General features: G+C 42.3%; 1 long non-coding RNA gene and 1 pseudogene across 1 annotated transcript; one reads left to right on the top strand and one right to left on the bottom strand.

Moving 5' to 3' along the window:
• The first annotated feature begins 1,077 nt into the window (after positions 1-1,077).
• Positions 1,078-6,267, top strand: LOC129848662 (uncharacterized; annotated as a pseudogene).
• Positions 6,268-12,702: 6,435 nt separating this feature from the next.
• LOC129848663 (uncharacterized) lies at positions 12,703-18,125 on the bottom strand. Its single transcript, XR_008758523.1, has 4 exons — positions 18,052-18,125; positions 17,678-17,819; positions 13,223-13,297; positions 12,703-12,848 (listed from the first exon to the last, which is right to left on the bottom strand). It is a non-coding gene; the product is annotated as an uncharacterized LOC129848663 (long non-coding RNA).
• Between the last annotated feature and the right edge of the window lie 4,847 nt (positions 18,126-22,972).

Raw genomic sequence — 22,972 nt, 5'->3', positions numbered from 1 at the left:
GGACTGTGATACTGCAATTGTCAAAACAACCAAAAAGGTTGAGAAGGAAAACAGTGCAGATGAGAAGGATCCGCCAATCGTGAAGAAAAAACATTTCTCAGATTAGAGAAGATATGAGAAAAAGAGGACTGTGATACTGCAATTGTCAAAACAACCAAAAAGGTTGAGAAGGAAAACAGTGCAGATGAGAAGGATCAGCCAATCGTGAAGAAGAAACATTTCTAAGATTAGAGAAGATATTAGAAAAAGGACTGTGATACTGCAATTGTCAAAACAACCAAAAAGGTTGAGAAGGAAAACAGTGCAGATGAGAAGGATCAGCCAATCGTGAAGAAGAAACATTTCTCAGATTAGAGAAGATATGAGAAAAAGAGGACTGTGATACTGCAATTGTCAAAACAACCAAAAAGGTTGAGAAGGAAAACAGTGCAGATGAGAAGGATCCGCCAATCGTGAAGAAACATTTCTTCAGGAAACTGGAAGAAATGAAGAATGAAATGCTTGGAAAAATGAGAGAGTTGGAGGAGAGGATGATAAAGATGGATTCGATCCAAGATGACGTAGATGGGACAAGTGAAGAGGAGGACACAAATCCAGGTGCAAAAAAGCAAAGAGTCCAAGTAGATGAATCAGCCACCCAGTCTGGTGGACAGCCTCTACGCTAGAATCCTTGGAAGCCAAGAGGGCAGGGCTGAAGTCCAGTGCAGTTTTGAAATTGAGTTGGAGCGTTACCTCACAGAGCCTGTCATTGACAGAAAGAGCGGCTTGCCTTTGGAGTGGTGGAAGCAGAATGACGACAGACTTCAATCACTTGCTCCATTGGCAAAGAAGTTTCTGTCCCCCACCTTCCTCGGTCCCAATCGAGTGTTCAGTGAGGTGGGGATTATTTATGATAAGCAGACTGACAGGGGACCAAGCAGACAAGCACTGCTTTCTGCACTACAACCTAAAACTTGAAGGAAAACAGTGCAGATGAGAAGGATCAGCCAATCGTGAAGAAGAAACATTTCTCAGATTAGAGAAAAGAGAAAAAGATGACTGTGATACTGCAATTGTCAAAACAACCAAAAAGGTTAACTGGAAGAAATGAAGAATGAAATATTTGGAAAAATTTGAGTTGGAGGAGAGGATGATAAAGATGTGTTCGATCCAAGATGGCGTAGCAGTGTAGACGTGTCTGTTTAGTTCTCTCGCGTACATTTGTATTTTTTCCCCGTATTTCTTGTATATATATATATATATATATATATATATATTTTTTTTTTTATTCTCTCTCTTTTCAATTCGATTATACCTTCCGGTAAACTACCTCACCCAATGTGATACGGAATCGCTATTATTTTTTAACTTTGGGACACATTCAAGAACCCCCAGTAGCTAACCAGCTACAACCTACTTAGCCATTTTTAACCGCTGCTAGCAGCTTTTACCTTCTGCACAGACACCAGCCCTGTTATTAGCCTGGATATTACTCACCGATTTACCAGCATCGGACTGTCTCTCGACAACAACGCCGGATTCCTGCCGTAATCCCTGAGCCACTACTTCTGATCCTCACAGCTAGCCTGCAGCTATCGCAGCTAGCGCCACTGCCACGAAGCTAGCATCAGTTAGCAAACACAATTCTACAATCACAACCTCTCTTTCACCATCGCCATCCGGCTTGGATTCTCTGCCATCCGCTGTGCCCTCAACCGGCCTCCGTCTGAGCAGACCACCCCCCCCGGGCTACTAACTTTAAACACCGCGTGCTAGCTTAGTGGCGGCTTCCCTGCTCCATCTACAGCTGGCCCCTGGACACTATGATCACTTGGCTACATAGCTGATGCCTGCCGGACTGTCCATTAATTCACGGTACTCCATTCTGTTTATTTGTGTTTTATCTGTCGGCTCTGTGTTTTAACTCAGGCTCTGTGTGTAGTTAACCCGACCCTCTCTGCCTAGTCGTCGCCATTTTTACCTGCTGTTGCTGTGTTAGCTGACTAGCTACTGTTATCTCACCTGTTGTTTTAGCTAGCTCTCCCAATCAAGACCTGCAATCACTTTATGCCTTACTGTATGCCTCTCTCAAATATCAATATGCCTTGTATACTGTTGTTCAGGCTAGTTATCATTGTTTTGGTTTGCAATGGACCCCGTAGTTCAACTCTCCGTACCTCTGATACCTCCTTTGTCCCACCTCCCTCACATGCGGTGACCTCACCCATTGAGACCAGCATGTCCAGAGATACAACCTCTCTTATCACCCAGTGCCTGGGCTTGCCTCCGCTGTACCCGTGCCCCACCATACCCGTCTGCACATTATGCCCAGAATCTATTCTACCACGGCCATAAATCTGCTCCTTTTATTCCTTGTCCCCAACGCTCTAGGCGACCAGTTTTGATAGCCTTTAGCCGCACCCTCCTCCTACTACTCCTCTGTTCCGGGTGATGTGGAGGTAAACCCAGGCCCTGCATGTCCCCAGGCACCCTCATTTGTTGACTTCTGTGATCGAAAAAGCCTTGGCCTCATGCATGTCAACATCAGAAGCCTCCTCCCTAAGTTTGTCTTACTCACCGCTTTAGCACACTCTGCCAACCCTGATGTCCTTGCCGTGTCTGAATCCTGGTTTAGGAAGGCCACCAAAAATTCGGAGATTTCCATACCCAACTATAACACTTTCCGTCAAGATAGAACTGCCAAAGGGGGAGGAGTTGCAATCTACTGCAGAGATAGCCTGCAAAGTTCTGTCATACATTCCAGGTCTATGCCCAAACAGTTCGAACTTCTAATTTTAAAAATGAATCTCTCCAGAAATAAGTCTCTCACTGTTGCCGCATGCTACCGACCCCCCTCAGCTCCCAGCTGTGACCTGGACAGCATCTGTGAATTGATCGCTCCCCATCTAGCTTCAGAGTTTGTTCTGTTAGGTGACCTAAACTGGGACATGCTTAACACCCCGGCAGTCCTACAATCTAAGCTAGATGCCCTCAATCTCACAAATCATCAAGGAACCCACCAGGTACAACCCTAAATCCGTAAACATGGGCACCCTAATATACATTATCCTGACCAACTTGCCCTCCAAATACACCTCTGCTGTCTTCAATCAAGATCTCAGCGATCACTGCCTCATTGCCTGTATCCGCTACGGGTCCGCGGTCAAACGACCACCCCTCATCACTGTCAAACGCTCCCTAAAACACTTCTGCGAGCAGGCCTTCCTAATCGACCTGGCCCGGGTACCCTGGAAGGATATTGACCTCATCCCGTCAGTTGAGGATGCCTGGTCATTCTTTAAAAGTTACTTCCTCACCATATTAGACAAGCATGCTCCGTTCAAAAAATGCAGAACTAAGAACAGATATAGCCCTTGTTTCACTCCAGAACTGACTGCCCTCGACCAGCACAAAAACCTCCTGTGGCGAACTGCAATAGCATCGAAGAGCCCCCGCGATATGCAACTGTTCAGGGAAGTCAGGAACCAATACACGCAGTCAGTCAGGAAAGCAAAGGCCAGCTTTTTCAAGCAGAAATTTGCATCCTGTAGCTCTAACTCCAAAAAGTTCTGGGATACTGTAAAGTCCATGGAGAACAAGAGCACCTCCTCCCAGCTGCTCACTGCACTGAGGCTAGGTAACACGGTCACCACCGATAAATCCGTGATAATCAAAGACTTCAACAAGCATTTCTCAATGGCTGGCCATGCCTTCCTCCTGGCGACTCCAACCTTGGCCAACAGCCCCCCCCCTGCTACTCGCCCAAGCCTTCCCAGCTTCTCCTTTACCCAAATCCAGATAGCTGATGTTCTGAAAGAGCTGGAAAACCTGGACCCATACAAATCAGCTGGGCTTGACAAACTGGACCCCCTATTTCTGAAACTGTCCGCCGCCATTGTCGCACTCCCTATTACCAGCCTGTTCAACCTCTCCTTCGTATCATCTGAGATCTGAGACCACCTCTACGCAGACGACACCATTCTGTATACTTCTGGCCCTTCCTTGGACACTGTGCTATCTAACCTCCAAACGAGCTTCAATGCCATACAACTCTCCTTCCGTGGCCTCCAACTGCTCTTAAACGCTAGTAAAAGCAAATGCATGCTCTTCAACCGTTCGCTGCCTGCACCCGCACGCCCGACTAGCATCACCTCCCTGGACGGTTCCGACCTAGAATATGTAGACATCTATAAGTACCTAGGTGTCTGGCTAGACTGCAAACTCTCCTTCCAGACTCATATCAAACATCTCCAATCCAAAATCTAATCTAGAGTCGGCTTTCTATTTCGCAACAAAGCCTCCTTCACTCACGCCGCCAAACTTACCCTAGTAAAACTGACTATCCTACCGATCCTCGACTTCGGCGATGTCATCTACAAAATAGCTTCCAATACTCTACTCAGCAAACTGGATACAGTTCATCACAGTGCCATCCGTTTTGTTACTAAAGCACCTTATACGACCCACCCACTGCGACCTGTATGCCCTAGTCGGCTGGCCCTCGCTACATGTTCGTCGTCAGACCCACTGGCTCCAGGTCATCTACAAGGCTATGCTAGGTAAAGTGCCGCCTTATCTCAGTTTACTGGTCACGATGGCTACACCCACCCGTAGCACGCGCTCCAGCAGGTGTATCTCACTGATCATCCCTAAAGCCAAAACCTCCTTTGGACGCCTTTCCTTCCAGTTCTCTGCTGCCTGCGACTGGAACGAATTGCAAAAATCTCTGAAGTTGGAGACTTTTATCTCCCTCAACAACTTTAAACATCTGCTATCTGAGCAGCTAACCGATCGCTGCAGCTGTACATAGTCCATCGGTATATAGCCCACCCAATTTACCTACCTCACCCCCCATACTGCTTTTATTTATTTACTTTTCTGCTCTTTTGCACACCAGTATCTCTACTTGCACATGATCATCTGATGATTTATCACTCTAGTGTTAATCTGCTAAATTGTAATTATTCGATTTATTGCCTACTTCCTCATGCCTTTTGCACACATTGTATATAGATTCTATTTTTTTTCCTACTACGTTATTGACTTGTTTATTGTTTACTCCATGTGTAACTCTGTGTTGTTGTCTGTTCACACTGCTATGCTTTATCTTGGCCAGGTTGCAGTTGCAACTAGCCTACCTGGTTAAATAAAGGTGAAATAAAAAAAATATTAAAAAAATGGAAAGACAGAATGCAGAGAAGACCACAATGGAGGAGAAGGAGGAAAGAAAGAGGGTGGAAGACACAGTGAGGATGAAAGAGCTAAAAAAGACAGCCTTGGATGTTTGGGAATTTCACTTTGGAAGTCATAAATGTCCGAAGACTGACGATAGCAAAACTGGGCATAAAAATATGCTTGTTGAGGAGAAGGTAGCTACAAATTACTGTCAGAATGATCAACCAGCAAAAGTCAAAGTTCAAAACGACCTGGCAGGTGATATAGACTGGTCAGAGAGTGACTACAGCGAGATTGAGGAAATAATCGACAGTGACACTGAGGACATTAGTGAAGAAATAAAGGAAACGGATGAGGAGGAGGAGGTTGAAGAAAAGACAGATATTGAGAGTGATGAGAGAACAGGAAGACATGTGATAAGAAGTGAATGTGATGATAAGAGTGGGAAACCAAACATGAAGAAAGGCTTGGTTGACAAAGACAATACGGACAACAACGTTGAGAAAGAGAAAACAACCCAAAGAGAGAGGAAGGTGAGAGAAAAGAGGGTCAAAGCCAAGACACAGAGGTGTCAAATCCAACCAAGAGAAAGAAAAGGATGACCAAAAGGACAAAGGACAGTTAGAGAGTCAGGAGGAGAAGGAGGACAGGATACTTGCTGGAGCAGAGGGAGACTCAGCATCCTCAGGAAGACCAATCGGAAACGTGCAAAGGTAAAGAATACAGTTGTTTGACAGCATATGTAAATTATCACTGATCTGTCATTAAATGTAGCGAACTCCACTGATATCAATGAAAACTTACCTTTTCACACCTTTGTCATCTCTTTCAGATTTTTCCATTTTCGCAGCGGCAATGGTTAAGACTCAGGGCCCAGGCGAGGATCAACTAGCAATTGAAGGAAAGACTAACGACACTCAGACAGACCAGGCAGCAAAGGTCAAAGGTGAACAGGACCTGGACTGGTCAGAGAGTGACTATGATAGTGAGGGAACAATGGATAGTGACAATGAGTACATAGGTAAAGACGAATGGACAAAGTGGAGAGTGGACATTGAGGAAAAGAAAGCGTGTACACAACTCCAACATGATGGAAATACAGCTGAGAGATGACATAAACCAAGAGAAGAAAAAGCTCCAGCCAGCAAAATGCAAAGGAGAGAGAGACAGAGACAAGAGACAAGAGACAAGAGAGAGAGAGAGAGAGAGAGAGAGAGAGAGAGAGACCACTAGATGATAAGGAGAAGTTCAGATTGTGAAGTGAGCATGAATTCCCTCAGTATGTTTATCTATCTTTCCTCTTGCCCACCTCTCTCCCCCGAAAGATTTATCCATCTTTTCAGCTGATGCTCAGACTCAGCAGACCCAGCAGTGCAACGGTAAGACAGAGGGGTGCAGCATTATGGCAACAACAAAGGTCAAAGGTGAACAGGACCTGGACATTGACACAGACTGGTCAGAGTGTGACTATGATAGAGACGATGAATTCATGGCAAAAGTGGAAAGAGAACAATGAGAAGAAAAGACAAAACAAAGATTACACAGTTACACCATTACCGAATACAGATAGGATTGATGGAGAGATCTCAAGAGAAAAGATTGGAAAGATAAACCAAGAGCAGAGGGCTGCAGCGGAGGGAAAGACTCAGAACCCTCAGACATATCAGCCAGTAAAGGTCAAAAGTGAAAGTGACCTGACAAAAGTGGGGGAATGAACCAAGAGAAGACAGAGATAGAGGTCCTTCAGAGGTCTCGTCAGGAACAGCCAGCTAAGTGTAAAGGTCAGGAGGGTTGGAGGACCATGCTATAACCAGTAGAGCTGTCTTTTTACATTTAACATTTACATTTTAGTCATAGAGCAGATGCTCTTATTCAGAGCGACTATACTGGCCCCCTGTGGGAATCGAAAACACAACCCTGGTGTTGCAAGCACCATGAAATACCAACTGAGACACACTAGGCACTAAATAACAGCGATGATGTTTATTTCCAATTCTCTCTCTCTCTCAGATGTCTCTATATTTGCAGCTGGGAAAAATCGTTTGGCTAAACTCTTGGAACCCCTTGTGTGCAAAAAAATGAAGGCAGAATGCATAGGTAAGAGAGGAGAATGTTAAAACTGCTAAGTTTTCCTTGCTAAGAAGTGACCTCTGCAATTTGACAAATATTTTTAGGGTTTGCAAAGTCTTTCAAAAAAACATTCACCAGCCTTAGATTCTCCACAACTTTTTTTGTCACATTAGACTTGAAAGATATGCTAACAGAATTGAGCCTGCCAGAGAAAATGGTCTCTAATGTACCCACAGTTTTGTACTCAAAGCATTTGTTCTCTCTTTAGATTGTCACAGATGGTTGTGGCCATAGAGCTCGCCAGTTTGTAGTCCTAAAAACTGGAAATGAAACCTTGTGGTACAGATAGGGGTCTACCTGTGCCTGAGCACCTTAGTTTAAATATCAACAGTACTGCCCCAGCAGCATAACACTTGATAACACTTGATTTACATCATCATCAATTCTCGGTCTGGTTGGACTACACGCAGCAGAGAGAGGAGCGGTTGCATCACCGACCCTCCGACCCATGTCCACTCCTTCTTCAGTCGGGAGTTGCACATGTTTCAGTGCAGCAGCAACACAGGTAATCTACACTCTAGCAAACCATCATATACTAACATATCTCATAGTGAGAGAACCACACCAGACTCATCCTTTCATCTCCTAGTGAGAGAACCACATCAGATTCATCCTTTCATCAAGAATTCATCAGCCTTGACGTACAGGTCATGCTCCAACAGTCACCCAAGTACCTTGCGCGCCAGAGACAAATGCGTGGCGCGTGTAGCAGAATAGACAGGAATGTCATCAATATAATCCACCACACCCTGCCCGTGCAGGTCGCTGAGAATCTCGTCTACAAAAGATTGGAAGACTGCTGGAGCATTCTTCAAGCCGTACGGCATGACAAGGTACTCATAATGGCCGGATGTGGTACTAAACGCTGTCTTCCACTCATCACGTTATACACACACCTGAGATCCAGTTTTGTGTAAAAGCATGTCCCGTGAAATGACTCAATCGCCGTGGCAATGAGAGGTAGCGGGTAACTGTATCCCACCGTGATGGAATTTAAACCTCTATAGTCAATGCACGGACGCAAACCTCCCTCCTCCTTCACAGAAAAGAAACTGGAGAAGGCAGGTGATGTGGAGGGCCGAATGTACACCTGCCTCAGAGGTTCAGAGACATATGTCTCCATAGCCACCGTCTCCTCCTGTGACAGGGGATACACGTGACTCCTGGGAAGTGCAGCGTCTACCAGGAGATGTATCGCACAATCCCCTCGTCAATGAGGTGGTAATTGGGTCGCCGCCTTTTTACAGAAGACGATAGCCAAATTGTCATATTCTGAGGGAATGCGCACGGTGGAGATTTGGTCTGTACTTCCCACCGTCGTTGCACCGATGGAAACCCCTACACACCTGCCTGAGCACTCCTCTGACTACCCCTTTAGAGCCCTCTGTTGCCACGAAATCTTGGGGTTGTAACGGGCCAACCAGGACATCCCCAGCACCACCGGAAACGCAGGAGAATCAATGAGGAAGAGACTAATTCTCTCCTCATGACCCTCCTGCATAACCATGCCCAGTGGAGCCGTGGCCTAGGCGTGAACTGGGAAGGGTTTATCAATCGGAACAAAAGGGATCCCTACACTATAATTCAAACAGTTCTAGAAACTTCAGAGTGTTTTCTATCCAATAGTAATAATAATATGCATATATTAGCATCTGGGACAGAGTAGGAGGCAGTTCACTATGGGCACGCAATTCATCCAAAGTGAAAATGCTGCCCCCTATCCCTAAAAGGTTTTTAACAATGACACTTAATATAATGTTTACATACCCTACATTACTCATCTCATATGTATATACTGTACTCTATATCATCTACTGCATCTTAAGTAATACATGTATCACTAGCCACTTTAAACTATGCCACTTTGTTTACATACCCTACATTATACATATGAGATGACTATACTGTATTCGATACCATCTACTGCATCTTGCCTATGCCGTTCTGTACCATCACTCATTCATATATCTTTATGTACATATTCTTTATCCCTTTACACTTGTGTGTATAAGGTAGCAGTTGTGGAATTGTTAGGTTAGATTACTTGTTGGTTATTACTGCATTGTCGGAACTAGAAGCACAAGCATTTCGATACACTCGCATTAACATCTGCTAACCATGTGTATGTGACAAATAAAATTTGATTTGATTTTGAGTTTTGAGCTTTGGAGACATGCTGCTACTGTAGCTTTCATCGACTTGGTAAAGCCCTGAATCGAGGTCATTCCTCCCACTAAGTTATTAGACTTGATTTTTCAAATATATTTTACACTAATAAATTGCTTTCATTTGTGGCCCAAAATACTTTTATGTTTGTGGTGATTTAAACTGATACATCTTTTCCAATAGTAAAGTCTTACTGATTCCCCCATTTTTATGTAAGCTTCAAATAGTAACCTAGCGGTAAAAGAGGTGAGCCAGCAACTGGAGGGTTACCAGTTCGAATCCCGGGTCAGACGCAAAGAAGTGAGCTAGTAACCAGAGGGTTGCTGGTGTGAAATCCTAGATACCATATCCTGCCGTTGTGCTCTTGAGCAAGGCACTTAATCCCCCACAACAGCAGCGCCCAGTGTGGCAGCCTCCTGCACCTCTCCTAAACCTGTGTATGTACACTGAGTATACCAACAATTAAGAACACCTTTCTAATATTGAGTTGCAACCCCCTTTTACCCTCAGAACAGCCTCAATTTGCTGGGGGAGGACTCCACAAGCTGTTGAAAGTGTTCCACAGGGATGCTGGCCAATGTTGACTCCAATGCTTCCCATAGTAGTGTCAAGTTGGCTGGATGTCCTTTGAGTGGTGGACCATCCTTGATACACACAGGTAACTGTTGAATGTGAAAAACACAGCTGGATTGCATTTCTTGACACAAATCGGTGCACCTGCTTGGCACCTACTACCATACCCCGTTCAAAGGCACTTCAATCTTTGGTCTTGCCCATTCACCCTCTGAATGGCACACATACACAATCCATGTCTGTTGTCTCAAGGCCTAACAATCCTTCTTTAACCTGTCTCCTCCACTTCATTTAGACTGATTGAAATGACATCAATAACGGATCAGAGCTTTCACCTGGTCAGTCTATGTCATGGAAATAGCAGGTGTTCTTAATGTTTTGTATACTCAGTGTTTGTATTTTGGAGGGCTTGGGTTAAAAGCGGAAGTCAAATTTCAGTTGGACCTTGTGTGTAATTGCTCAATAAAGTGGAGCAGTCTTGGATTCCTCTGGAGAATCCCCTGAATACAGCTGCCCGATGTGCTGGCATATGAAGCACCTGGAAAGCAGAAATGGAGTTGGCTAGCCAAGTGAGCAATCTCCTTTGCACCATCTAGACAAACATGTAATACTAAACTACACAACAGGTTGTACGTGTACCGTATTACATACCCAGCTCTACACCTGGTCTTGTCTCGCGGTGTTCCCAGTGTGTCAGTTTCTGGTAGAAAAGACACAGCCCCTTCATAGTGGTGATGTGTCAGGAACGTCTTAAACCTGTTGAGGATGGGGGCGCTGTTGAGACTATTTATGCTAATTGGGTAATTTTTGAAACGGCTTCCCACAAAATCCTTGATCGTACAATATGCATATTATTATTATTATTGGATAGAAAACAGTCTATAGTTTCTATAGGAGTTGAAATTTTGTCTCTAAGTGGAACAGAGCCCATTCTACAGCAATTTCCCTGACATGGAGTCAGATTTCAGAAATGTTGGCCACTGTTCTGAAGTCAGTTAAAAGGGCACTGTTATTGCTATGACTATACGGACACTTCTTACGTCTTCCCCTGGATGCCTTTACGTGATGACGATTCCAATGGGGTCGATTGCGCGTTCACAGGCCCTATAAATTAAAAAACCCTGTAGCTAGCAAGTCTTTCCTTGGTGCGTAACGCGCGTGGAGGACACCGACCCTCTCCTGTTCCAAGCGTTAGTTTAGCCTGTTATATTTCTCCGGTCATCTTTTCACTCGTTATAGGAGTTAAAAACATCATAAGGTAGTTAATTTAAAGCGTTTTATAGCAATTTATATACGTTTAGTGCGATTTTGGGACATTTATTTTTGAAACGATGTGAATAGCTGGGCACGCTTTTCAGTTCATCCCGAACGCAGTTGGCATTTCCACATGGCAAGAGGACAGCTTTCCACCAAAAGACGATTACTCCCAAGAAAGGATCCTTTGCCCAAGATACTGATGGAAGAACAGCTCAAAGTAGGACATTTTTATTATGATAAATCGTGTTTCTGTCGAAACATTTTAGTGGCTTAGGACGCCATGTTTTTTGACGTAGCTTCGCTTGGCGCAAACTGTATTGAAAAGTAAGGATAAATTAAAAAATGTAATTCCGCAATTGTATTAAGAATTAAATTGTCTATCAATCCCTGTCCACCCTATATTTTTTAGTCACGTTTATGAGTATTTATGTATAAGAGTAGATCACTGTCTAAGTGGCGCAAGGACATTTTCTGACCAGCTGAGCTACATTTCACATTGTCTAACCATGATTTTGGTGGCTAAATATAAACATTTTCGATCAAACTCTATATGGATTGTGTAATATGATGTTACAGGAGTGTCATCTGAAGAATTCTGAGAAGGTTAGTGAAAAAATTTATATATTTTTGGCGATGTTGACGTTATCGCTCACTTTGGCTAGAATCAATGCTGGGCTGCTATGTGCTATGCTAATATAACGATTTATTGTGTTTTCGCTGTAAGACACTTAGAAAATCTGAAATATTGTCTGTATTAACAGGATCTGTGTCTTTCGATTCGTGTATGCTGTGTATTTTTACGAAATGTTTGATGATTAGTAAGTAGGTAAACACGTTGCTCTAAGTAGTTTTTCTATTCCATTTGTGACGGTGGGTGCAATTGTAACCTATGCCATCTACCTGAAATATGCACTTTTTTCTAACAAAACCTATCCCATACCATAAATATGTTATCAGACTGTCATCTAATGAGTTTTTTTGTTGGTTAGGGGCTATAAATATCTTAGTTTAGCCGAATTGGTGATGGCTACTGGTGTTGGTGGACAAATAAAAGATGGTGGATTATGCTAATGTGTTTTTAGGTAATAGATGTACATCTTTACATATTGTGTCTTCCCTGTAAAACATTTTAAAAATCGGACATGTTGACTGGATTCACAAGATCTGTGTCTTTCATTAGCTGTATTGGACTTTAATGTGTGAAAGTTAAATATTTTTAAAAAAAATTTTTTTTGAATTTCGCGGCACTGGTTTTTCAGTGGGGGGGGGGGGGGGGGGGGGGCCGCTAGCGGCACGCTGATCCTAGACAGGTTAAAACCTGCACAAACGACATCATGCCATATCACTAGCAACAGACTACCGTAACAGTCCCAATGGTTGTATTTCCTAAAACAGCTAAAGCTACTCCTCTGACCCACCTGAAAAGTCATATCTGGCTGGTCCCATCCAGCGTTTCCTCTCGCTGTCTGCCAGCACGTCACCAGAGAAACCGTATCCAAGCAGGGAGATGGAATACCTCAAGAATGTGTTGTGATGGACCGAGCACAAGTCCATTGGCTGGAAGTCTCCTGTGAAGACAGGAGTCTAATATGAGTGATCCTCCACAGATACTGTGTGTGTGGGGTACAGTGTCTTAAAGAGGTGTGATGACACACTATGTGCTTTAACTATAAAAAAAAAAGCACACCCATCCACCCACACTGACCTACAGCAGTTTCCTCTTATCTCAAAAGCTTTGAATAAGTAGGTCACGGCTGTCACTTGTTGGTCAGCTGAGTGTGCCATAGCTAACATAGAAGTGACAAACACGAGACATTTCTATTCACAATGAATCTCCAGGAAAGACCTGGAACAGAATGCAGAATGCTTATGCTACTAGTCTGTGCTGTATAAAAATGTCAGTTACACTATTTTTAAAGGCATTTTAATTGCCTGCACCCACCCACTATGACATGTAAAGCTGAGGTCACAGGGTCATTGATGCCGGCAGTGGCATAGCAGATGCAGTCCGTTGAACCTGGATACCACACAAAACAAGACAATGATACATTATGTTCCTGCCTACACAGACAAAAGCTAGCAGTGTGTGTGTTTGTAATAATAATAATTTGGTGGGTGCTTATAATTGTCGCCTCTCATACATGTACAAGTGTGTACTAATATGCATGTATTGGAAATGTTTATTGCATATCCCAACACCCTTGGAGACTGGGATCACGGCCAGGGTGTGTGTGTGTGTGTAAGATGGAAAAATGGAATGCGGAAATCAACAGATAGTGTAGTGTACATGAAATGGACCTCATGGTTGACATTAGTTTGTAAACTTACGCAGTCAGGTCATAAACTGAGCTATTGATGTGATCATTGCTATGTAAACATAATGGTGTGTTTTTTTAAACTTTATTAGGATCCATTAGCTGTTGCACATGCAGGAGCTACACTTCCACATAAAACAAATTATACGACAGAGTACAGAATAGCTATAGACAAGAACATTGTTACATTAAATCCAAAATATGAAATCTAAATAAGAGGATCACCAGACCCCTGAACGAGATGGCCGCATGAACTAGGAGCTCCGCACAAGTAGTTTCCAATTCTTAATCTTACCCCCACTTCAAGTTTAAACTCATTTAGCTTTAGTCAAAAAGTCATGGCGGCTACAAAAGGCGACACTACAGGTGACATTTTTACCCGGACTCGAGCATTAGCGACGGAAAAAGCCTCCAAGAAGCAGCTAGCTTCAGAAACAGCTAGCGCAAGAGGACCCTTAAATCTATTGACATGGAACTGCCATGGTCTAGGTCATGCAATAAAACGGAAAAAGATACTATGTGCTCTAAAAAAGGAAAAAGCAGACATCGCGCTATTGCAAGAGACACACCTCTGTGATGCTGAACATGCCAAACTCCGCAGAGCTTGGGTGGGACAGGTGTATTTCTCATTCTTTCAAATCCAACAGTAGAGGTACGCCTTTGTCCAACTCTGCTTTGACCTCTGCAAAAACATCGAGGTCACAGAGCTGGAAATTCAACACCTCCATGCTATCAAACGAAGCATTCCATACATTGGTAACTACATGGATAGACAACTACACACAAGACAACAAAGAATCTCCTGTTTCTCCGGCGACAATGTGGGACGCTGCTAAAGCCACACTAAGAGGTCATCTAATTGCATATGCTTCCTCTAAGAAAAAAGCAATGGAAGCACACAGGCTAGATCTGGAGGGGGAGCTGGAACGCTGTGAAAAAGTACATAAACATTTCCCAGACAGCACCTCCTGGAGTCAACATAAAGCAGCCAAAGCCAAACTGAATTTGGACTATACTCGGGAGATTTAAAAAAAAGTTCTCTTTACTAAACAGAAATACCATGAGTAAAACAATAGGCCATGTAGATTACATGCTTATCAATTTAAAAAAGAGCAGTCAGAGCGTACAATTATGGCTATCCAAACAGCAGAGGACGAGGTCACATATGACCCAAAAAATATCAATTTAACTTTTCATGATTTTTACTGCAAACTATATACCTCTGAGAGAAAACACACGGAGGCAGAACTCCACTCCTTCCTAGAGGGAATCTCGCTACCTAAACTATCAGAGACCGACCAAGAAGATCTCAACTCCCCCTTCACTCCTGAGGAGGTCCAGGAGGCAATCACCTCCATGCCACCTAACAGGTCCCCAGTCCCAGATGGATTCTCCAGAGAGTTCTACAAAGCTTTTTAGGCCCAGCTTAGCCCTATTTTCATGCCAATGCTGGAGGATTTTTGCAAAAACGGAGTTCTCCCAGAATCAATGCACACAGCTCGCATTACAGTGTTGCTCAAAAAAGACAAGGACACCATATCCTGCTCCTCCTTCCGGCCCATAAGCTTGTTGGATTTCGACTACAAAATTATTACCAAATTGCTCGCCAAAAGACTAAACACTCTTCTTCCAAAAATAATAAAAGTGGACCAAACTGGATTTACTAGAGACAGATACTCTTCTGACAACATTCGCCGTCTTTTTGATATTATTGATCAAGTAAACGCACAGAAGACCCCTGTCCTGCTGGCTTCACTGGATGCTGAGAAGGCGTTCGACAGGATGGAGTGGCGTCCAAATGCCATGGTGACTACTAACGGACTAAACTCTGACAGATTCCATTTGGGACGGGGCACAAGACAAGGGTGCTCGCTGTTCCCCCTGCTCTACTTGTTGGGGGCGGAGCCTCTGGCAGAGTTGATAAGGAGCAATCCAAGTATTATAGGTGTTCCTGCAGGCGGCCTGCAGCACAAGATTTCGCTTTGCGCGGATGATGTCTTGCTCTACATATCCAACCCTGAGAAATCCCTTCCTCCCATTTTAGACACAATTGCTCAGTAAGGCACGTTTCCAGGTTCTAAGATTAATTTTAACAATCCACTGTCTGCCCTCTCAATATTACACTCACCAGTTCTATGAAGACACTATGTCCATTCCAATGGATGACACAGGGGTTTCAATACCGTGGGATATTCATAACACCAGATCTGAATAGGCTTTTCAAGGAGAATTATCTTCCACTCCTGGATCGAATCAAGAACGATCTCCAAACCTGGATCTCCCTCCCAATTAGCTTAGTAGGAAGAATTAATGTCATCCGTATGAACATCCTCCCTAGACTGAACTATTTATTTCAGATGCTACCATGCTACCTCCCAGCTTCCTTTTTCAAAACAATTAACCAAAGCATCACCAAAATTTATATGGGGCAATAAAAAACCTAGGATCAAGCTCTCCACTCAATCGAAAGCTGAATCTAAGGGCGGTCTTGCCCTTCCCTCCCTTCAATTGTACTACTGTTCTGCCCAAATCCGCAACATGCTAACATGGATCACAACAGACAAGAGTCAACGTGGATCCAGATAGAAGCCCAATCCTGTGGTTCATTGCCACTAAGCTCAACTATATTCATTAATAACTTTAGTGAAGTGGGCAACATAGCCAAAATCTTTGTGATTTACAGCACCCTACTAGCGTGGAGGGACTGTAAGAAATACCTGGGCATTTCCTCCCAAAAATGTTCTCACTCGCCTATAGTAGGCAACCCAGACTTGCCAAAAGCCCTGAGGGATGCCAACTTTAATCTTTGGCATACTCTAGGAATCAGGACCTTTTCAGACCTATTTCATCAGAAGACTACTACACTGAAATCCTTTCAAGAGCTCTGCAGTGAATTCAATGTGACAAGATCCCATTTTTTTGTTTATATCTTCAAACTAGACATGTCATTTCCTCATTTACTTCCAAGAGGGGGTTTAGAACTCAGTTGAATGAAGTTGAAACCCTTCTTGTCACAGCACAATCCATTAAAGGCAAAATATCTTATATCTATACACTCCTTTCTGAGAAAGGAGGCTCCTCCTTTGAAAATAATCTGGGAAAAGGACCTTGGTCTGACTATAAGTGATGAGTTATGGGCGGAGGTTTGCGACAGGGTATACTGCTCCTCTACTAATGTAAAAATGAAAGAATCTAATTACACATTTTTGTACAAATTTTATTACACTCCCTTGAGACTCCATAGAATGAAAACAGACATTTCTCCTAACTGTAAAAGATGTACCTCTGAAAGTGGAACCTATATGCATGCATTTTGGAGCTGTAGAAAGATTGCCAGATTTTGGCAATCTATACATACTGCTGCACAGAAAATACTAGCTGTACAGTTTGATATGACCCCGTGTATCTATCTTCTTAATGCCCAGCAGGACTTTGTTCTTGATCCTGACAGAGGAAATTTGCTTATGACCATTACATACTTTGCTAAGAAATGTATTCTTCTATTGTGGGCCTCTAGTACCTCTCCTACATTTAAAATGTGGATTGACCAGATTGTTGACTTTCTCCCTCGTGAAAAGCTCACTTTTGAACTCCACAAGAGACAGCCCAAGTTTGATAGACTCTGGTCTCCACTACTCAACTATATTTCAAATTGGACAGAGCGAATGGGGTGATCAGGGAGATGAGCAGATGCGTGTTGTGTAAGGTACTGTAAAATCTAAAAACTAATTATTGGCGTCATCTCAGCTAAGGCTGGAAATAGCTAATAAAGAACCTTGATAGTGCTGCTGCAAGTTCTATATTTTAAATTTTGTAATAATTATTCTTTGTGTGTGTATATATATATATTTATATATAACAATTTTTTATTATTATTTCTTCTTTCTTTTTTTTAAGTCTGTCACATCTGTGAATGTGGAATGTGTTTGGTTGGTTGATTGAAAAACAAACTTTAAATTGAAAAAAATATATATATAAATAAGATTCTACATTGTCAAGACACCAAGAGAGGAGAATGCTTGCAGATGGCATGTATAGAATGTGTACGTGCTTGTGAATGTCTGCGTGTGGTCTTGACTAACCTGCGGATATAATGCCAATGCGGAGACTACAGGGTACCAGCTTCTCCTCCGGGCTGTTCTGGTCCACTCCGTTATCCCTGTGTTCGAGACCAGGCCGTGAACTATCTCGCTGAACATGCCGTCCCCGCCCACACACACCACTCTGCAGAGGTCAAAGGTCATGTAACACAGAGGTCAGAACAACAAAACTAATCTTTTTGTTTGTCGTTTGAGATTAATATACTTGACCAGGGGTGTTTTTAGTTCAACTGTGATTGGTTGAATATGATTTAGTGACGGTTGAGCTGAAAACCAGACTACAAAGAGGTCTTTAAAACAGACCTTTGATTACTATAGCGACAATGACATTGAGAACATCTCCATCCTCGACTCACCCATCATATTTCTTTAACTCCGCCTCTGTCTTCAGGTGGTCCCTGGCATGATTGGCATGCTCTGTAACTATGACAACAAATGACCAGGAAAGAGTTAGACGTCTCAGCATGCTTCACGTTTGTCTTTCAAGTGCTTCCTGTAGTTGGGATACACTTGAAATGTCAACTTGAACAGGTTTACAATTGATTAATTTATATCGCATGATGTTTTCCTAATTTGTTGCATAAATCGATATTTTGGACTTAAGGCGTAATCATTCACTCGCTTGGAGCAATATATCGACTAAGCATTTTCCATAAAGAAGTCTGAGATTGCAGAAGTCCTAAAGTAGACATTTTCTCTTCTCTAATTGTTAAGACATTGAAACAATTTGAAGCTAAAGGAATAGTTTGATTTTATGTGCAAACATTTTCACACCCACCTTAGATGTTTTATATATCTTTTTTTACAATTGTTCAAATACTGTATCAATATTTTGATAAACCCAAGCAGCTGTATAGTTAACCTGTTGGGGATGGGGGCGCTGTTTAGACTATTTATGCTAATTTGGCTAATTTTTTAAACGGCTTCCCACAAAATCCTTGATCGTACAATATGCATATTATTATTATTATTGGATAGAAAACAGTCTATAGTTTCTATAGGAGTTGAAATTTTGTCTCTAAGTGGAACAGAGCCCATTCTACAGCAATTTCCCTGACATGGAGTCAGATTTGAGAAATGTTGGCCACTTTTCTGAAGTCAGTTAAAAGGGCACTGTCGTTGCTATGACTATACGGACACTTCTTACGTCTTCCCCTGGATGCCTTTACGTGATGACGATTCCAATGGGGTCGATTGCGCGTTCACAGACACTACAAATGAAAAAAACCTTTAGCTAGCAAGTCTTTTCTTGCTGCGTAACGCGCGTGGAAGACACCGACCCTCTCCTGTTCCAAGCGTTAGTTTAGCCTGTTATATTTCTCCGGTCATCTTTTCACTCGTTATAGGAGTTACAAACATCATAAAGTAGTTAATTTAAAGCGTTTTATAGCAATTTATATCCGTTTAGTGCGATTTTGGGACATTTATTTTTGCAACGATGTGAAAAGTTGGGCACGCTTTTCAGTTCATCCCGAACGCAGTTGACATTTCCACATGGCAAGAGGACAGCTTTCCACCAAAAGACGATTTCTCCCAAGAAAGGATCCTTTGCCCAAGATACTGATGGAAGAACAGCTCAAGGTAGGACATTTTTATTATGATAAATCGTGTTTCTGTCGAAACATTTTAGTGGCTTAGGACGCCATGTTTTTTGACGTAGCTTCGCTTGGCGCAAACTGTATTGAAAAGTAAGGATAAATTAAAAAATGTAATAACGCAATTGTATTAAGAATTAAATTGTCTATCAATCCCTGTCCACCCTATATTTTTTAGTCACGTTTATGAGTATTTATGTATAAGAGTAGATCACTGTCTAAGTGGCGCAAGGACTTTTTCTTTACCAGCTTGTCTACATTTCACATTGTCTAACCATGATTTTGGTGGCTAAATATAAACATTTTCGATCAAACTGTATATGCATGTTGTAATGTGATGTTACAGGAGTGTCATCGGAAGAATTCTGAGAAGGTTAGTGAAAAAATTAATCTCTTTTGGCGATGTTGACTTTTATCGCTCACTTTGGCTAGAATCAATGCTGGGCTGCTAATTGCTATGTGCTAAGCTAATATAACGATTTATTGTGTTTTCGCTGTAAGACACTTAGAAAATCTGAAATATTGTCTGTATTCACAGGATCTGTGTCTTTCGATTCGTGTATGCTGTGTATTTTTACGAAATGTTTGATGATTAGTAGTTAGGTAAACACGTTGCTCATTGTAATTATTCTAGTCCATTTGTGATGGTGGGTGCAATTGTAAACTATGCCATCTACCTGAAATATGCACTTTTTTCTAACAAAACCTATCCCATACCATAAATATGTTATCAGACTGTCATCTAATGAGTTTTTTTGTTGGTTAGGGGCTATAAATATCTTAGTTTAGCCGAATTGGTGATGGCTACTGGTGTTGGTGGACAAATAAAAGATGGTGGATTATGCTAATGTCTTTTTAGGTAATAGATGTACATCTTTACATATTGTGTCTTCCCTGTAAAACATTTTAAAAATCGGAAATGTTGACTGGATTCACAAGATCTGTGTCTTTCATTAGCTGTATTGGACTTTAATGTGTGAAAGTTAAATATTTTAAAAAAATATTTTTTTTGAATTTCGCGGCACTGGTTTTTCAGTGGGGGGGGGGGGGGTGTGCCGCTAGCGCCACGCTGATCCTAGACAGGTTAAATGCAATTCGTCAAAATATATGACTTTGACAAATGTCCAGTCTTTCGCTAGTCTGAGAAGTAAACGGGATGTAAAGGAATCCAGTATTCATCGACCATCATCCTTTCCAATGAGGAACTAGGATGATAGATGGCGGCCGTAAATTATGTCATATTCCTGTGCGGCCTGAGAGAGCTTGTGCCCATTTGCCTAGAGTGAACAATTTGACTTGGCCCATAAAGACTCATCTTTTATTAAAGCATGTTTAATGTCTTTGGCAGGAACTCACCAATCACGTCCCTGGAGATGGAGGCACAGGCGAAGAGAGGTGCGACTTTCTGCTCATAAATGCACTTGCTGCTTGCCCCCATAAGGGTTTCTGTAAACCAGCAAATGCTCGGGTCTGCTAGCTGCAAAAAGTCAAGTGAAAGCAATAGTACTGAACAATTAGTGCTCTTTGAGGTTGGTTCGGTTAGATTATTGAAAAAATAATCACGGTTTTCACTAATGTATTTAATGCTTTAAAAATGAAATAACTGCCAAAACATTGAACATATTCCATCGTCTGTCAGGTCCACATTGGTAGACATCAATAGAAAAATAGAAAATGACTATGAAATCAAATATCAGTTGTGTATATTAATTCCTTATTTTTCATTTCTTAAAGTAATCTCATCTCTACTCAGGTAGTAGCAGTCAGCGAGCCAAAACTAACTTTCTCTGTGCTCCCCATACTGTACTGTCTAGTCATTCTATTTAGGTAGCCTATGTTGCAGAGCTGTCTGAGGAAATCATTTAACTAGTTCTTCAAAGTAGATAAGGCATACTTTCAAAATGTCTCTGTCCCTCTCAGCATTTTTTTTTTTCTTCATCCAGGATGAAATAGCAGTCAGACGTCTTTTTGTCCTGTCCCATATATATATATATATATATACACACACACACCTATATTTTATATATGCATTTTTCCCAAAAACTCAACTTCAAAACGCTTTCCTGCAACCCGCCTCACTAATTACAAAAAAAGTATTATTTACCTCAAATCTGAAAATCCACAATAGAAGCTAGCCAGATTACTGGCTAACGTTAGTATTTCAGCTAACCACGGTTTGTGGTCATCAGCTATTCCTTTAGCTCTATCGCCACTTTAATATATCGCCACTTTTGTACAACGCGACTCAGACCAGAACATACTGAACCTATTTTTATCCATATCCCTGGGTTTCAACTGCAAGCTCTGGACATTTACACCTGGATCTCGCAGCTAGCTAGCTGCAAACCGTGTGTCTATTGGTTTACGTTGATCCCGGAGCTAACATCAATTATTCTGGAGCTAGCCAGCTGAATAGTTCCATCAGTCACTCCAGGTCTACAATCACCTATCGGGACACGTTTTACTACCAATTCCGGAGCTAGCCAGCTGAAGAGTTCCATCAGCCACTCCAGGGCTACAATCACCTATCGGGACACGTTTTACTGCCAATGCGGAGCCCCACAGGGCCTTCACGACTGACTACCGACGTTATCTGCCCGAGGGAGTTAACCAACTGCCACCTCCGTCGCGACCTTACCTGAACGCTCATCTGGGGCCCGCTAATCAGTAGCTGTCTTATCGGCTGCTATCTGAACAAGTCTATTTGACAATTTTTGAGGGGTCACTATATAACTATATCGATTTTGCCAATTGGATTGATCCCCTCTACCACACAGAACCCCACTAATCTACCGACGGAAACGCACGAGGCGGCAAAAAACAGACCTCCATCCTATGCTAGTGTAGCGTGGTTCACTTTTAATTGGGACGCTGCCACAACTGACGGTCTGCTAGTTGAAATCTTTTTATTTGCCCTGCACACGAAGAGACAACACACATTATGTTAACCCTTGGCGCAGTCACAGCTCTCAGGCACCTTGCTAGCCGAAGGTCAGGCAAAAGAGCGCCAAAAGGAAATAACAGGTGCTGCGTGTACACATTCGATGCACAACAGCACACCATACAATACAAGTAAAATTACACAGAACATAATTCGGACAAAATTAAAGACATACCTGCACACGAAGAGACAACACACATTATGTTAACCCTTGGCGCAGTTACAGCTCTCAGGCACCTGCACGATCACATGGACACTCACTCAAACACGTCCCAAGTACTCACAAGTTACAATAGATAACAAGTTTCACAAAGCTCGCTAACTAGGGTAACATAAATCTTTATATTATCCACATTGTAACAAACTTATGGTTGCAAAACAGTACATTGTGTAACATTATGACGGTTTTATATTAAACAATTTCGGAGCCAAAGACAACATACCTTGCTAGCCGAAGGTCAGGCAAAAGAGAACACTAACGTGGTATGGAAATACAGATAACCCGCGATGGGCCAAACCAAAATATACAAAACTTTTACAATCACATGTATGTACAATATTGATATGAAAAAGTGTTTGTACACCAAATAAAAACATTAGCTATGCAGCTGTAATTAAATAAAATAAAAAACTGAATTATTATTATTATTATCAAATTATTAACATCCCCTCTTGACCTGGCCTATTTGAATTGGTCCTTGTGTGCAACTTGGTGCATAATCTAGCGGTACAACATCACAC

Source organism: Salvelinus fontinalis, unplaced genomic scaffold (genome assembly GCF_029448725.1).
Source record: "Salvelinus fontinalis isolate EN_2023a unplaced genomic scaffold, ASM2944872v1 scaffold_1088, whole genome shotgun sequence".
In the NCBI taxonomy this organism is placed as follows: Eukaryota; Metazoa; Chordata; class Actinopteri; order Salmoniformes; family Salmonidae; genus Salvelinus; species Salvelinus fontinalis.
The sequence above is the reverse complement of the archived record's forward strand: the minus strand, read 5'-3'. Positions and strand labels throughout refer to the sequence as shown.